Genomic DNA, 17,377 nt, shown 5'->3' with positions numbered 1-17,377 from the left:
TTCTGAATCTTGGTAGGAGCTTTATGTGCAATTATTTCTAGCTATACGTTGTAGACATGTACGATTTTTATTTGATCTTACCTTCGAAATGGCCATGTTACGTCAGTCGGCGCCATTATCTTTTGCCTACAATACTCTTAAGAACCATGAACATGCCAGCTCTAGGCCATGTGGTACTCATTATTAGCCTGATCACTAGCATAAGGTGGAAGCACATTATGCCCAGCAGATGTACCGGACTTAATTAAATACATGCCACCAATGATTTAGATCCTCTGAATAGAGGCAATACTAACCACTATCTCAGCTCATATTCTATTGCACGTGAAGTTACCTCACACCTCTTTAAGCGAGTTTCTGTTTCGGCTGGTCAAGAATAATGCTGATCCTTCTGTTCTGCGGTGGATCTTGTTGCAAGTTGATGAAACAAGACAGCGATGCTCCACGAGGTGTTGAGTTCATGCTTATCTAGATGTTACCTGGACTGAGTGTGCTTCTGTAGGTTAAGTCAACTCTTTCCTCTCTCTTAACAACTTGTAGACACTGTGTCCTAGGGAAAACATATATGAGATGTAATCTGATGTATCCTATGCTTTCATGAATTTTCTCCCTGGGGCTATGGCCAAATCGAACATGAACCCCCGTGCATTCCATTTTTTTCTCGGGATCAACTGCAACATGACGGATAGGAAACACTAATTAGATATATTAATTTATCTCCTCATCCAGTACCCGTGAAGACTGCACATTCTAACAGTTGTTTGTTATCATATGGGCTGTTAGTAGGTTAAAACAGAAACCTGCAGTATTAAGCGAGATAGACCGGCCAATCGAAGTTGTTCTATATTTTCTTCTCGGTGAAATTAGGGCACATTGTCACTTTGTGTCCAAGACAGAAAAAAGAGTTAACTTTCTCTATTACCGCACCTAGACTATCGGCCGTGCATTCTGTTTTCTCTCTCTCTCGAACAGCTGAAAAATGACACATAGGAAACACTAATTAGATGCATTTATCTCCTTATCTATATTATGAAGTACTCTTGAAGCAATAATTGGATCTTACTGTAGGTGGATGAAAGTTGCCAGTCTACTCCATGAGGTTCATGCTTATCTTGAAGCTGACTGACCCATATTAGCATTGAACACATCTTTGGAGGTTCTGTGTCTCTACTTTTCCTCTCATGAACTGCGATTCTTGCCCACCACCTTATAGCAGAAAACAACTCTGGGTACTCGTGCAGTCCATTTTGCCGGACATAATTGAAACATGACAGATTGGCAATAAAAAATAGCAACTTGTCTTCCTGTAGTAGTTTGCCTGCGTTTGGAATATGTCAAGGCTGCACTGTTTAGTAATTTAGCAATGCGTGCTGTTTTAAACTAAGATAGACAAAGGTACCAACTTGGCTGAGGCTGTGGTGGCCATGTGAGTACATGGGATCTGCAGAGATAGAGATACTTTCTGTCTGTATATCAATCCGTTGTGCCTTATTCTCAAATTTCTCATGCAATTGGCCAAATTGTGCACCTCTACTTCTGCTACTGAAGGATAACACAACATATTTCTTACAGAAGCAGAATGTCTAGAATTTTGCAAGCTAGAACCCATTCCAGTGACGTTTATGAGTTAATTTTCGCTTATGTTCTAAACGAGTGAATGTTGCATGAGAAGAAGTGAAGCATCTATTGATGATTATAATGCATGTGTGATGGATCATGCCGCAGGTAGCAGAGACATACCAGCACAGCAACAGTGCTTCACGGCAATTGGGGCGAAGGTGCAACTAACGGAACCAAATTGACAGGCTGTTGGAAGGTGAAGTCTTCTAGTCCTTCAACATACACCTCAGCCGCATGACTTGCATTCTAGTTTATTTTGTATCTGTTTGGTGATCTGGATTCTGTCTTAAGCATTGTGCTGATGCTTTGCTGCCAATTGTTAAGACATGGCATACACTTAGTGATTCTTGTCTCCTAACAAGATTTTATTGGACAGAGATGGTTATGCACAATATTCTTGCTGCTTAACTGGCTTTGCAAGCAAGACTGCTTTTGTTTCTTGACTATAAATAGAGTCCACCACAATGGTTGAGCACCAACAAAGCACACCTGCCCTTCACTTTCTCTTCCACTACAAACAGAAACACATCATCAGCTCATCCATTAGAAACATGGCTTGCCATCAAAGATCTGCAAGTTTGCCTTCTATCGCCCACTCCAGTGAATCCAAAGTGGAGGCGGAGCTGCAGGGCCTGGAGTCATGCATCTCTTCACCCTCCGCAACCATCGACACAATGTGTTGTGGTTACGCAAGGCTTGGAGACATATACAAGTGCATGGAGGAGATCATGGGCTTGCCCAGCAACCAAGTTGGCCTCTCCTTCCCCCAAAACAAGAAAATGGTGGAAGAGGAACTGGAGCGATCCCTCGTGCTGATTGATCTTTGCAACTCCATGCAAGAGAATTTAGCAGAGCTGAAGATGAGTACCCAGGAGCTGCAACTGGTTCTCAAAAGAGGAGATGATGCGGCTGTTCAACTCAAGGTTGAGTCCTTCATTCGCCTGGCGAAGCAGGCTCAGAAGCCTTTCAAGAATATGACAAGCAGCAAAGCTAGTGGTGAGGATTGCAGGCTGGTCAGGCTACTGGCGGAAGCCAGAGAGATGTCTGTCTGTCTACTTGAGTCCACGTCACAGCTGTTGCCGAAGCAGTTCGCCACCACCAAAGGAAGCAAATGGTCTCTTATCCAGAAAAGAAAGGTCGTTTGCGATGAGGAACAGTTGCAGGTGCTAGAGCGAAGCATGGGAGATCTTGCGAACGGTGTGGAGCTTCTGTTCAGGAGACTGATCCAAAGCAGGGTTTTACTCCTGAACATTCTCAGCTCGTAGACACTCCCAGGCCTTGTTTCTCTAGCATATTGCGATTGGCATCCGCCTTTTAAAGGATTCACCAGTCATATAGAACCTTTCTAGCTTGTGTACAGAGCACAGTGCCAAATGTACATGCAAATGATCAGTTGATGAAAACAGTTTTGACTATGTTCATACCATCACTTCTGATTTCGCTCACATTGATATTTACTGGGCAGTGATTCTGATTTCTTTTCATAGCTGAGTCTAAATGAAGATTAAATTATTCAGAATTTCGATGGGAGCTGTATGTGTAGTAATTTCTAGCTGTAACTGTAAGTTGTACACATGTACAATTTTATGCGATCTTATATTTGAAACGGCCATGTTAGGTCACAGCAATTACAGTTTACAACTGGCCCCACCATCTTTTACCTGCAGTACTCTTAACAACCATGGACATGCCGGCTCTAAGCCATGTGGTAGCCGCTCATCATTAGCCTGATGGCTAGCACAAGGTAGAAGCCCTGTTATTCCCACGGATGTACCAGACTTAAGCATATGCCACCAATTATTTAGATCCTCTGAACAGAGGCAATAATAACCACTATCTCATCTCAGCTCATATTCTATTGCACGTGAAGTTATCGCACGCTTCTTTAAGCGAGTTTTTGTTTCAGCTGGTCAAGAATAATGCTGATCTTTCTGTTGTGCGGCGGATCCTGTTGCAGGTTGATGAAACAATACAGCGATGCTCCACAGGTGCTGAGTTCATGCTCATCTAGATGTTGCCTGGAAGGTATCATGTCTGAGAGTGTTTCTGTAGGTGAAGTCAGCTCTTCCCTCTCTCTTAACAACTTGTTTTTTGAATTACAACTCTTAGCATATTAGGTGCACTGGCCATATGAGATGCAAGCTGATGTATGTATCCTATGCTTTTATGAATCTTTCTCCCTCGTGCTACGGCCAAGTCGAACTTGTACACCCGTGCATTCTATTTCTTTTTCTCGAATAGCCGAAACATGACAGATAGGCAATACTAATTAAATAGATACATGCATGTATCTCATTATCCTATATTATGAAGTATTTGTGAAGACACTTCTGCTTCGGTAGACCCCCCTTAAACACATTAACGATTGAGATTACTCCATACCCCTTCATAATAAAGGGCACGATGGTTATTTTGAAAGTATATCACCTTCGAGTATTACCGAGCACGGATACGGTGCACAACTGGGCCGGCCTACCAGGCAAGAGGCCACTTGCCATTTGAGTGCGCGAGGTAAAAATGCTGGGAAAATTAGAAAACAAGAATGAGGGGTCGAACTCATAACCTCATCCTTCAGTTTAGGGGAGCAAGCCACTGGACTACGCCACCACTGCTGAAAATGTAAATCACGAAATATACTATTATTTGCTCCTTGTAGTACTTTGTACTCCTCAAGTTTTTTTTTCCTTTTGAGAATCTTTGTACTACTCAAGTTGTTCAAGGGTTCTGTGCGTCTATATTTATTTTGTGTGGAGGAACGTAGAAAAGTACTACGTGGATACATGTGCAAATCTCAAATCGATTTGTGCAAGCTATACTTGTACACGTGTGCGCGCATGTCATTTCTGTTGATTTCTTCGTCATAGATTCATGGATATAGTCTAGTGTATGTGTATGTATGTCCAAACAGCCATTGTATCATGTATGTATGTTCCCATTTTTTATAATTTTGTTCCCAAATTTAAAAAGTTGATAAATTTTTAAAAAAGTACATAGTATGCAAATTGTCTTCAATATAAATTATTGGGAATTTGTTAACAATTTTGAAAAAATGTTCAATTTTATAAAATTTCCATACACAATTTAAAACTTCAAAATTATTGACAAAATTTCAAGAAGTGGTTACGATATGAGAAAATATTCATGTTAATTGATAATGACGAAAACTGCAAATAACTAAAGCATTCAAATTAGGAAAAATTACATGCTTAGAGATCCATCCGTCTGGCCTAGTCTAACACACTCCTCTCAACTGGTGTTTTTTTGGACCATGGATAAGTGACTCCAACTTCTGGCAGTAGCCTGGCACGAACATATGAGGCATCCGAGCCAGGTTTAAACGACTTCCGACATTGTTTGCACGTTGCCATACGTCCGACAAGATATCATACCCTTTTCACCGAGAAAACTCCAGAAAATACAAAATTTGTCAAGAATCCAAACAACTTGGCATAATGCCTTGAATTGGTCACATAAGTTTGTGAAAAAAACTGGGGCCATTTGACAGATGTGAAAAGACAATGTGCTTTAAAACAGGCTCTTCTAGCTTTACGAAACACCCTCCGTTGAACATGATCTAGTTTTGGACATTCTTAAAATGACCTCAGCTTTTGCAAGTAGGTGGATATACCCGTGGTAGACATCCATGCCTAGTTTAAATGATTGCCAACACCATATGCAAGTTACGACACGTCCGATCATTTATCTACATTTTTGACTTAGAAAACTCCAGAAGATGCAAAAAAACTCGAAAACCGAAACAACTTGGGATTGTGCCTTGAATTGGTCATAGCAGATGGTAGAAATTTTTTCGGGCCCATTCGAAGGATGTCGAGATACAACGTGCTCACAAACGGAGCCTTGTGGGCAACCCGAACACCCTTCATTGAACATGGTCTAGTTTTGGACATTCTTGAAATGAAACCAACTTTTTCAAGAAGGTGTGCATGCACATGGTAGTCATCCATGCTGAGTTTGAATGATTTCTAACACCGTATGCAAGTTGCGACACGTCCGGCCATTTATCTACCTTTTTTGTCTGAGAAAACTCCATAAAATGCAAAATTTGTCAAAAACCAAAACAACATGGCATGGTGCCTTGAATTACTCATAGAAGATGGTGGAAAGTTTGAATGATGTGCCCATTTGAATGATGTCGAGAAATGATGTGCTCTCAGACGGAGCCTTCTGGCCAACGTAAACACCCTCCATTGAGCATGGTCTAGTTTTGTACATTTTTGAAATGTTACCAACTTCTTCAAGGAGGTGGGCATGCCCATGGTAGCCATCCATGCCAGATTTGAACGATTTCTGGCACCATATGCAAGTTACGACATGTGTGACTATTCATCGGGCTTTTTTGACCAAGAAAACTCCAGAAAAGGCAAAGTTTGTCGAAACTAAAAAACTTGACATGATGCCTTGAATTTGTCATACAAGTTCATGGTAAAAAATAGGGTCATTTAAAGGATGTCGGGAAACAACGTGCTCTGAGGCGAAGCCTTCTAGCCTAACCGAACACCATCCATTAAACATTGTCTATGTTTGGACATTCTTTAAATGACTCCAACTTTTGTAAGCATGTGGGCATCCCAATGGTTGGCATCCATGTTAGGTTTGAACGACTTCCGATGCCGTATGCAAGTGTCGCAAATGTCGTGCCATTTATCGCTCTTTTTTTACCGAGAAAATTTCAGAAAATGCAAAATTTTGTCGAAAACCAAAATAACTTGGCATGCCTTGAATTGATCATACAAGGCCATGGAAATTTAGGCCATTTGAAGGATGTCGGGATACAGGGTGCTCTCAAGCGAAACCTTGTGGCCACCCGAACACCCTCCGTTGAATTTTTTTTTGCCATTCATGAAATGGTCTTAACTTTTGCTACCAGGGGGGCATGCCCATGATAGGCATATATGCCAGGTTTGACGTAAAAATATATTTAAAATTAATATCTAAAAAGGTAACCAAGTTTTAAAACAATAATAAATCAAAAAGAAGAAAAATGAATTAACATGAATAGAGAAGAAAAAAATATAAAAGAAAAGAATGCTTAGGCTTTGGCCCAACTAGGCGACAACATCGCTCCTGTGAGGCGCCTATTAGGCCGGCCTAAGCATTCACAGATTTTGAAAAGCACATCAGTTTTTAGAATAATTTTCATGGATTTGAAAAAATTTATAGATTTTCAAAAAAAAAATTACCAAAGAAAGATGCAAAACAATGTTCCCGATTTTGGGAACCCAGCTTGCCAGCTGGATTAAAAAAAACTCATCGTATGTGAAAAAAAAAGTTCATCAATCTTGAAAAAAAAAATCACATGTTTTGAAGAAGGGTTCACAGATTTGTTTTTTAATAAGGATTCGAAACAAGTTCACAGATTTGGAAAATATTTCATAAATTTAATAAAAGTTCACGATTTTTAAAAAGAAAAGAAAAATGGAAAAAAGTAGAAAACAAAAAAAAGATTGAAACTCGACAAAAAAAATTGGAAACCCACTGCGTATTATAAGTAAGATAGCTGTCATACCAGTAATTGTTACAACTGCTAACGTGTTCTGTTGGTTACCTTGTGGTATAGTCGAACGGGAGGTCTCTAGTTCGAACCATGCTAGCTGCATTATTTTTACATTTAAAAAAATGTGAAACATTAAGCGAATAGAAGAAAAAAGATAAATATACTGGCCTATACGTATATACATACCTACGGGGGACTCATCGTATATACAAAAGTGTGAAAAGTCCATATTACCCTTTATACGGTTTGTAGGGGGGGTCTACCGAAGTGAAGATTGCGTGTTCTATCAGCTGTTTGTTATCATCTCGGCTGTTAGGTTAAACTAGCAACCTGCAGTAAGCGATAGACCGGTAATTTATCCTGCCAAACTTGTTTTATATATTCTCTTCTCACTGAAAATGGGCGTAGTCGGTGTCACTGTGTGTGTTAAGACAGAACATTTTTTTATTACTCCCTCTGTAAAGGGAGTACTTTCTACATCACCGCACCTAGATTCATGGCCTTCTATAGTCCCATGTTAAGATCTGCTGAGCTGATGCCCTTGTTATGTTCTCCAATATCGAAATACTATAGCATTTATGAAATACAGCTTTTATAGCTATTCTAGTTTGATTCGAGTTTGGCCATGAGCTAAAGATTTGAAGCGTCTGTTAAGAATTCTAGTGCATGTGTGGTGGACCATGATGCAATTAGCAGAGACATGCCAAGAAGGCAACAGTTATGCACGAGGGTTGAGGTGCGGGTGCAACCATCACACGTTGACAACCAAATTGCCAGATTGCCCGAAGGTATTTTGCCAATCTGTATTATGAGACGAACCACTCGTGCGGATACTTTGCCATCTATAGACGAGACATGCACACGCTCTCCATCTCACTCATTGATGTCAGTTGCACTAACCAAAATAAGAGAGCACCCGTTTTGCCTAGGCGGCCGATGATTAGGCCGCAGCAGAGAACTTGCTCCATTATTTCCTTTTGGTTCTCGACTATAAATAGAGCGCGCTGCAAAGGTCTCAGCACCAACAAATTAAGCGCATCTGCCCTTCATTCTCTCTTCCATCACTACAAAAAGAAATACTACATCATCAATTGAGTTCATCCATTAGAAACATGGCCTGCCATCAAAGATCTGCGAGTCTGCCTTTGATCCCTCACTCCACTGAATCGAAAGTGGAGGTGGAGCTGCAGGGCCTGCAGACACGCATATCCTCACCTTCCGCGACCATCGACACGATGTGCGGCGGTCTGAGGAGTCTCGGAGACATCTACAGCTCCATAGAAGAGATCATGAGCCTGCCCAGCAACCGAGTCCCCTTGCAAAGGAAGATGGTCGAGGAAGAGCTTGACAGGTCACTTGTCCTGGTGGATCTCTGCAATGCCATGCAGGAGAGCCTCGCAGAGCTGAAGGCGAGCATCTAGGACCTGCAGCTCGCCCTCAAGAGAGGAGATGGCGCGGCTGTTCAGATCAAGATCGAGTCCTTTGTTCGCCTCGCGAAGAAGGCACAGAAGCCTTTGAAGAAGATCACAAGCGGCAAGGCTACCGCCCAAGGCTGCGGGACGGTCAGGCTACTGGTAGAAGCAAGAGACATGGTGGTCTGTCTGCTTGAATCCGCGTCATGCCTCCTACTGAAGCAAATTGGGGTCACCAGTGGAAGCAGATGGTCTCTGGTCTCACAGAGGTTCCAGAAGAAGAGGGTTGTCTGCGAGGCGGCGCAGCTGCAAGCGCTGGAGCGCGGCGTGGCCGACCTTGAGAAGGGTGTTGAGTCCCTATTCAGGAGGTTGATCCAGAGCAGGGTTTCACTCCTGAACATCCTTAGCTACTAGATGCTTCTCAACTCTCAAGCCTTGTTACTCTACCCATCTTTTGTACATTATACCAAATATACATACAATCGAATGATGATTACACAATTTTGATCATGTATTTTGTTAACTGATCACTTCTATCCATGTCTCTTTCTTGTTTACGATGCTTCAACCATGTCCATACCGTGGATTATCTTTCTTTTGTGTATGTGATGGATACAGTAGGAAACAAAAAAAAGGCTGAATATGCAGAATCTATTGTATATTATTTTTTTTGAAATGGAGGAGGACCCCCGGCCTCTGCATCTAGACGATACATGCAGCCACTTTATTAATTATTCACATAAGACCTTACAAAGTCATACAACAGTAAGACTGAAGCCACCGTCTAGGCAACAAAAATGTCGCTACTCCTATCTAAGAGATGAAGGGATGCTGATAGTCTGGGTCTAGTACCAAACAGACCTCGCAGCCAAACCTAACATCTAAGACCTGAGGTCCCATCCAGGTCGCCTGTCGGGTATGGGTCACCTACCAGTCCGGCGCACTCCTCAACTAGGACGCATGCCGGGTCTGAGGTCGCCGCAGCCACCTGCCACCAATCCATCTTCAGAGCTGTACTGCTGCATCTACCTTGCCCGGTCTAGCTGCCGTCGACGCCACCACGACGCCAGACCGCGTCACCCTCCTGCGCGAGTCCATCTCCGCGCATCGGACGCAGAGTCACCACAGCGCCATGCCGCCGAGACCCGCCGCCATCAATGAGTGAGATGCTGCACCGCTCCACCAAAGAATCCGTCCTCTAGTCCTGCATCCAGCCGCCGCTCAAAAAAACGATGCCCCCATGAGGGAAAACGACGCCCCAAAAGCACCGCCATCGTCCGATCCGGAAACTCCGGATCAAGGTTTTCACCCAGAGCAGCGCAAGCAAGTCGACAGAAGTTGCAGAGGCGATGTCTTCAACAAGATAACGACGCGAAAACGCCGCCATCGCCCGCCATGTCCCGAGTCATAGCACGGTTTTCACCGGCAGCCCCGTCTCCCCACTGTACGCCGGGACTAGATGCGAGAATCCACAACCATCTAGCCGACCACCTCCGGCGAAGAAGATGGCCACCACCTCCACGCCAAGGGCCGAAGCCCCCGACGTCCTCGTGTCGCATGCCTAGTCCAGAGGCCGCTTGTCGTGCCGGAACAAAGGATGCGCACGACGTATTCCGGAAATCTGGGCCTGGCGCTCTCCTCTATCTTCTGAGGTCCTTAGGCTCGAGGAACCACCATCCAGATCCGAATGGGATCCAGATCGGACACCCTAGCCGCCGACGTGATCTCTTCGTCGCCGCCACCAGCACGACAACCCTGGTCGCCACCGGCCTGCGCCATCGCCCTTGGATCGGCCGGAGTGGGTCGCCGCCACCCAGATCCGTTCGCCGGCCGAGGAAGATTGCCGCCGCCGCCGCTGCGGCCCGCAGGCTTAGCCTGCGATGCCCTCGGCAGCGGCGGCGGGAGGAGAGGGAGGCCCGGCGGGGAGGAGAAGGAGGTCACGGGGGGAGGCCCCGGTGCGGCGCGGCGCCGCCGCACGGGGGGAGGAGGTCACGGGAGAGTATCTTCAATAGGATGTTACCTATTGTATATATACATTATGTTTATTTAGATCATCTAAGAGAGGCAAAAATAAGCACTATCTCAGCTCATATTCTATTGCACGTGAAGTTATCTCACGGCTCTTTTAGCGAGTTTCTGCTTGGGCTGGTCAAGAATAATGCTGATCTTTCTGTTGTGCAGCGGATCTTGTTGCAGGTTTATGAAACAAGACAGCAATGCTCCACGAGGTGTTGAGTTCATGCTCATCTAGATGTTGCCTGGACAGTATCATGACTGAGCGTGTTTCTGTAGGTAAAGTCAGCGCTTCCCCCTCTCTTAACAACTTGTTTTTTGGATAAAGCTCTTAGCATATTAGGTGCACTAGCCATATGAGATGTAATCTGATAAATCCTGTGCTTCCATGAATCTTTCTCCCTCGTGCTATGGCCAAGTTGAACTTGTACGTCCGTGCATTCTATTTCTTTTTCTTGAATAACCGAAACATGACAAATAGGCAATACTAATTAGATACATACATACATACATACATGTATCTCATTATCATATTATTATGAAGTACTACTCGTGGCGTTGTAACAGTTGTTGGAGCTCAGCGATAGAGCGCTAATTTATCCAATCAAACTCGTTATATATTCTCTTCTCAGTGAAAATAGGGCGCGGTCAGAGTCAGGGGCGGAGCTGCATCTGCATCTACCCTGTTGCACCATTGCTAGTTTAGCCTGATGCACTCATGCACACGCTTGATCCAAGTGCTAAACTATCAGTAGAAACCAACTTGACCCTGTTGCCGGTGCAACAGGGTAGCTCCATGCAGCTCCGCCCCTGGTCAGAGTCCATGTCAAGATCCCATGTTAAGATGCGATGAGCTCGTGCCCCTATTATGTTTTCTAGTACTCCCTTCGATCCATATTAATTGTCGCTGATTTAGCACACTATGAGCTCGTGTCCCTATTATGTTTTTCAATACTCTGTTCGATCCATATTAATTGTCGTTAATTTAGTACACAGTTGTACTAAATCAGCAATAATTAATATGGATCGGAGGGAGTAGTAAAATATGACATGGAATAGCTCTCATAAGAACGAATATCTAGTTTGATTTGAGACTATTAGTTTAGCCATCAACTAAAGATTTGAAGCGCCTATTAAGAATTATAGCGCATGTGTGGTGGACCATGATGCAATTAGCAGACATGCCAAGAAGGCAACAGTGCTGCTGCACGAGGGTTGAGGTGCGGGTGCAACCATCACACGTTGACAACCAAATTGCCAGAAGGTATTTTGCCAATCTGGATGATGAGACGAACCACTCGTGCGGATACTTTGCCATGTATAGGCGAGACATGTACACGCTCTCGATCTCACTCATTGATGTCAGTTGCACTAACCAAAATAAGAGAGCACCAGTTTGGCCTCGGCGGCAGGTGATTAAGCTGCAGCGGAGAACTTGCTCCATTACCAATTCCTTTTGGTTCTCGACTATAAATAGAGCGCGCTGCAAAGGTCTCACCACCAACAAAGCACATCTGCTCTTCACTTTCTCTTCCACCATTACAAACAGAAACAGCACATCATCAGCTCAGTTAATCCATTAGAAACATGGCCTGCCATCAAAGATCCGCGAGTCTGCCTTCCATCCCCCACTCCACCGAATCCAAAGTGGAGGTGGAGCTGCAGGGCCTGCAGACACGCATCTCCACGCCTTCCGCGACCATCGACACGATGTGCGGCGGTATGAGAAGGCTCGGAGACATCTACAGCTCCATAGAAGAGATCATGAGCCTGCCCAGCAACCAAATCGGCCTCTCCCTGCCCCTTTTTTTTGAAAAAGGGTGTTTTTTATTGACTCATACAGTAGCATCGAGGGATACAATCATGATGAGTACACCCGACCTCTGCATAACTAAGATGCACATAGCCAGCACAACACACACACACAAAAATGATGACGCCAGCAAAGGCAAAGTCATGCAAAGACCAAAGCTATGCCTAGACGGAGGAAGAAAAGAAAAAAAAACCGAAGCAATGAAAACGATTGACGATGTACAACGGTGACCATCGGCCCCAGTCATCTCTTGACATCATAAAGACTCCGAGAAGGGTTCCCCAAAAGCGACGCCTCCAACAAGGGAACGACGCACAAGCGCCGCCGTCGCCAAATCCAACCACCAAGGGTCGGCTCATGGGTTTTCACCCTGAAGAGCAACTCTGAGCAAACTCCGAGCAATGCCGTCATCAGGGTAACGACGTAAAGAACGCCGCCATTGCCAGGTATAACCAACTAGGTCAGACCAGAGTTTTCACCCCGGAGCTCTAGATTGGGTACTCGAGAAGTACCACCCAATGAAAATCATTTTATGTTGTCTCCTCCACTTGCCTCGATCCCAATAATTGCATGTGTGCACGGTCCTTACGGCGAGTGATGACCATGCCCGGACGAGTAGGCTGACGAGACTCGACAAGAGCCACTCGCCAACACTCGAAGAAGTCTTTGACGGAGGCGAAGGACAGCAGCACCACGAAATCCCTAGTTCGGGACACTCCGAAGGCCATGCACCATCCTCACAAATGGGAGCTTAGGCTGATCTATATGAGACGACAGCAGACTCGCGGCCACTAACTCCGTGTCGTCCGTCCTCGCCAGACACAGATCATACAGGTCCAAACCTCTTGAGGTGACCACCGCCTGGCCGAAGACCGCCCAGCGGCATGCTGGCCAGATTCACGGTGTCACCTTGACCTGGCGGCCGAGCCAAGCAAGAGCAACACGCCGGAGATGCACGTCACGGCCAGGGCCACTGCTTCAACACCACAGAGGTAGCCCACGTTGGTACCACACTTGCGCACCTACTCACGAATCAGTACCACTAGTCATTTTCTTCGCCATGCAGTACCAACTCTAAGCCTAAGTGTTGCAAAACGGTCTGACAGCCGCATAAGCGCGTATTGACGGTTTATCTGACCGCTGGGACCCGTGCGTCAGGGCTGACGTGGCATGCTCTTTTACAAAAACAACCCTTACTTTTTATTTAATCACGCATATATCATCTGTTTGTTAAAAAAGGTGTTGCCACAAAAAATCTTTTTTCGAAAATAGACGCACGCGCGGGTGCCGCAGGGATTCGAACCCGCGACGTGCTGCTCTACTGCGTAGCTCGCTGCCGAGCACGCGTAGATGTTTTTATATTTTGGGCCATTCGTTTTTTTACGAAGTAGAAAATCGCGCGCCCGTCCGACGGAAATCGATCCCGCGCCTAGTCGTTTGCAGCGCTTGCTTGCGCATCCTACGCGTCAACTAGTACGCGTATACGCCTTACACTCCTAGCCGTTCCGATTTTTATACGATACTAAAAATATAATATATGACATTAAAAAAATATTTGTCGCGTCGTATAATTGAAAATATGTTCATTGCATAATATATTAAAAAGTTCATCGTATATATGTTGAACATTTTATAGTATACAATGTCTGAAGAATACCCAAGCTGAACATTTTATAGTATATAATGCATGCTGAACATTTTATAAAATACTACAATTTTTAAATACGCGTTCAACTTTTCCCAAAAATGTTCTGAACATTTTTTTAAATGCACAAACACTTTATTTACCTTTCAGAGTAATTTTAAAATTTTTGAACTCAACCCAAAAACAATGCAGAGACTAGCAGGTTTATTCTTCAGACCGAACGTAGTGTGTGTATATTGATAAAAATCATACACACACATATATATAGACATCGTATATTATAAAATGTTCAATATATACACGATTAAGTTTTTATAATATGATATCGTATATTTAAATAAGATCATTGTATATTAAAAATGTTCAATATACATATTAAACGATGCGGCGAACATTTTTTTAATTGTACGACACGATGGACATATAATATTTTTTAGTATCACATAAAAACCGGAACGGCTCGGAGTTTAAAGATGTATACACGTATTAGTTTTTTGTTTGGCATAGTATACATGTACTAGTTGAGGCAGCCACTAGTTGAACGACTCGGCGTCTATACATCCTCTGCCACTAGTTGAATGACTCGGCGTTGCATAGGATGGCGCGTGTGGCAGAGGCAGCAAGCGCGCACGGCGAACGAACTCGGCGGGATCGATTCGGGCGGACGGCCGCGCGATTTTCTACTTTGTAGAAAAAAAAAACCAATGGCTCACAGCTTATAAATAAACTTACGCGTGCAGTTTAGCCGAAAAGGAGCAGTCCTCGTCTAAACGCACGGTGCGGGTTCGAATTCGGGCGGGACGCGCGCGTGGGGTTATTTTTGAAAAAGGGTTCTTGTGGCAAGACCTTTTTTTGAAAAAATAGAGGATTTATGCGTGATTAAATAAAAAGTAAGGGTTGTTTTTGTAAAAGAGCATGCCACGTCAGCCCCCGACACACGAGTCCCAGCGGTCAGATACGTGGTCAATACGCGCTTATACGACTGTCAGACCGTTTTGCAACACTTAAGCTTAGAGTTGGTACTGCATGGCAAAAAAAATGACTAATGATACAGATTTGTGAGTAGGTGCGCAAGTGTGGTACCAACGTGCAATTAACTCGGAGCAACGACTATGGTAAAAGCAAGTTCTCAGGTTGGACCTCTGTTTTCCGTACACGCACCGGCTGGGCTGTCCCCAATGGAGGTGCCGCAGCAGTACTAGACACGGCCGCTTGGACGACTGCGGGCGGATCTCCACTCAATGACGAGGAAGAGACGAGCGGTTCATGTGCTCCATCCGAGGAATTGACGCCGCCGTTGGTGACAGCTCCCGTCCATGGCGTCCACGGGTGCGGCGGCATGGTACCGATCTGGCCACCCACAGCCATGCTTCCGCCGGATCCATCCCCGCGTGGATCGCCGCTGCAACCCCCGCCTTCACAGCATCCAGTCACCGCCTGCACTACGCCAAGCGCCTGCTCAAACCGCCACGGGAATGGAACCCCGCCGCCGCCGTCAGCCACGCGGGCGAGCCCGGCGGCGCCAACCGGCGGCGGCGAGGGGAGGGCTCGCAGGGGCGGCTACCGGGAAAACCAGATCGAGTTGCCGCCCGAGCCGCCCAAAACGGACGACGCGGGGGCAGAAAGACGTATGTACCCACCCTCTCCCTGCCCCTGCAGAGGAAGATGGTCGAGGAAGAGCTTGACAGGTCACTTGTCCTGGTGGATCTCTGCAATGCCATGCAGGAGAGCCTGGCAGAGCTGAAGGCGAGCATCCAGGACCTGCAGCTCGCCCTCAAGAGAGGAGATGCCGCTGCTGTCCAGATCAAGATCAAGTCCTTCATTCGCCTCGCGAAGAAGGCGCAGAAGCCTTTCTAAATAGCATAAAACTACTACTTTACAGGCTAGGATTCCAAAAAACTACCGGTTTTAAATTTTTCTCAGATAACTACCAAATGGGTGGTCGGCTGTTTCAAAAAACCCAAATTCCGCGTTGCTAACATTTTAAACCGATTTATGACAGATCGGACCCACTCCTAAACAATCCGTTAGTTGACCATTTTGTTTGACCGTTAACTTATTGTGGTCGCGCCCGAGTCCGGCGGGATCTGCCGTGGCATCCCGGGGGGCACCCACACCTCCAGACCTCCTCTCTCCTTCTCTCCATGCTCCATGGACGAGCGCCTCGAGCCGCCTCCCTGTGGACATGGATGACGGCGCCGCCGCTCTCCTCTGGCTGATCTCGCACGGGGCAAGGCCAGAGTCGTGGGGCCGTTGCCAGTGCGAGGTCAAAGCCTAGCGTCGGGGCTCCACACCAGACCGAGCCACGAAAGAGCATGGCGGCCGTCGTCGGAGAAGAAGACCGGCTCCTCCGCTCGATTCCTCGCACGGGAGGTCGATGACAAGCCGGGAGTGGAGCCAGCAGCAGCAGGACGTCGTCGGGTGCGCTCCTCGTCATGTATCAGGTGGCGGGGAGTATAGCCAGCACCAGGACGTCACCGGCCACCTACTGACCGGCGAGCACCACCGCCGCCTCACGCCAGCTGCTGGCGCACGGCCACGGGGAGGGACCCGATTGCGTTTTGAAAAGTTTTGCAGGGACCTGATGGCATTTTTGAAAAGTTTACAGACACTGCCATGTGGGACCCACATGTCAGTTAACGGTCAAACACACGGTCAAATAGACGGATCGTTTAGGTGCGGGCCCGACCTGTCATAAACCTGTTTAATTTTTTAACAACGAAGATTTTGGGTTTTTAGAAACAGCGGACCGCGCGACTGGTAGGTTTTTGAGAAAAATTAAAAAGTGGTAGTTTTTTGAAACCATAGCCTGTAAACTAGTAGTTTTATGCTATTTACTCCTTTCAAGAAGATCACAAGCGACAAGGCTACCACCCAAGGCTGCGGGACGGTCAGGCTACTGGCAGAAGCAAGAGACATGGCGGTCTCTCTGCTTGAATCCGCGCCGCGCCTCCTGCTGAAGCAAATTGGGGTTGCCAATGGAAGCAGATGGTCTCTGGTCTCATAGAGGTTCCAGAAGAAGAGGATTGTCTGCGAGGCGGCGCAGCTTCAAGCGCTGGACCGCGGCGTGGCCGACCTTGAGACCGGCGTTGAGTCTCTGTTCAGGAGGTTGATCTAGAGCAGGGTTTCACTCCTGAACATCCTTAGCTCCTAGATGCTTCTCAACCCTCAAGCCTTGTTACTCCACACATATACCAAACATACATATAATCGAATGATGATTACAAAGTTTTGATCATGTATTTTTCAACTGATCAGTTATATCCATGTTTCTTTCTTTTTTACGTTGCTTCCACCATGTTACACCGTGGATACCTTCCTTTTGTGTATGTGATGGATACAGTGGAAAACTAGAAGAA

The 17,377-nt window shown here is 45.7% G+C and overlaps 1 long non-coding RNA gene and 2 pseudogenes across 1 annotated transcript; all 3 read left to right on the top strand.

Moving 5' to 3' along the window:
* Positions 1 to 345: 345 nt before the first annotated feature.
* On the top strand, positions 346 to 7,291 carry LOC123493596 (uncharacterized). Its single transcript, XR_006662248.2, has 3 exons — positions 346 to 1,156; positions 1,726 to 1,816; positions 3,578 to 7,291. It is a non-coding gene; the product is annotated as an uncharacterized lncRNA (long non-coding RNA).
* A 256-nt stretch (positions 7,292 to 7,547) lies between these two features.
* Positions 7,548 to 9,143, top strand: LOC109748660 (uncharacterized; annotated as a pseudogene).
* A 2,771-nt stretch (positions 9,144 to 11,914) lies between these two features.
* Positions 11,915 to 17,172, top strand: LOC109748662 (uncharacterized; annotated as a pseudogene).
* The last annotated feature ends 205 nt before the right edge of the window (positions 17,173 to 17,377 follow it).

The sequence above is a fragment of the Aegilops tauschii genome, chromosome 4, assembly GCF_002575655.3.
Source record: "Aegilops tauschii subsp. strangulata cultivar AL8/78 chromosome 4, Aet v6.0, whole genome shotgun sequence".
NCBI classification, from domain to species: Eukaryota; Viridiplantae; Streptophyta; class Magnoliopsida; order Poales; family Poaceae; genus Aegilops; species Aegilops tauschii.
Note: the sequence above shows the minus strand (reverse complement) of the source record. Positions and strands in the feature narration are given on the sequence as shown.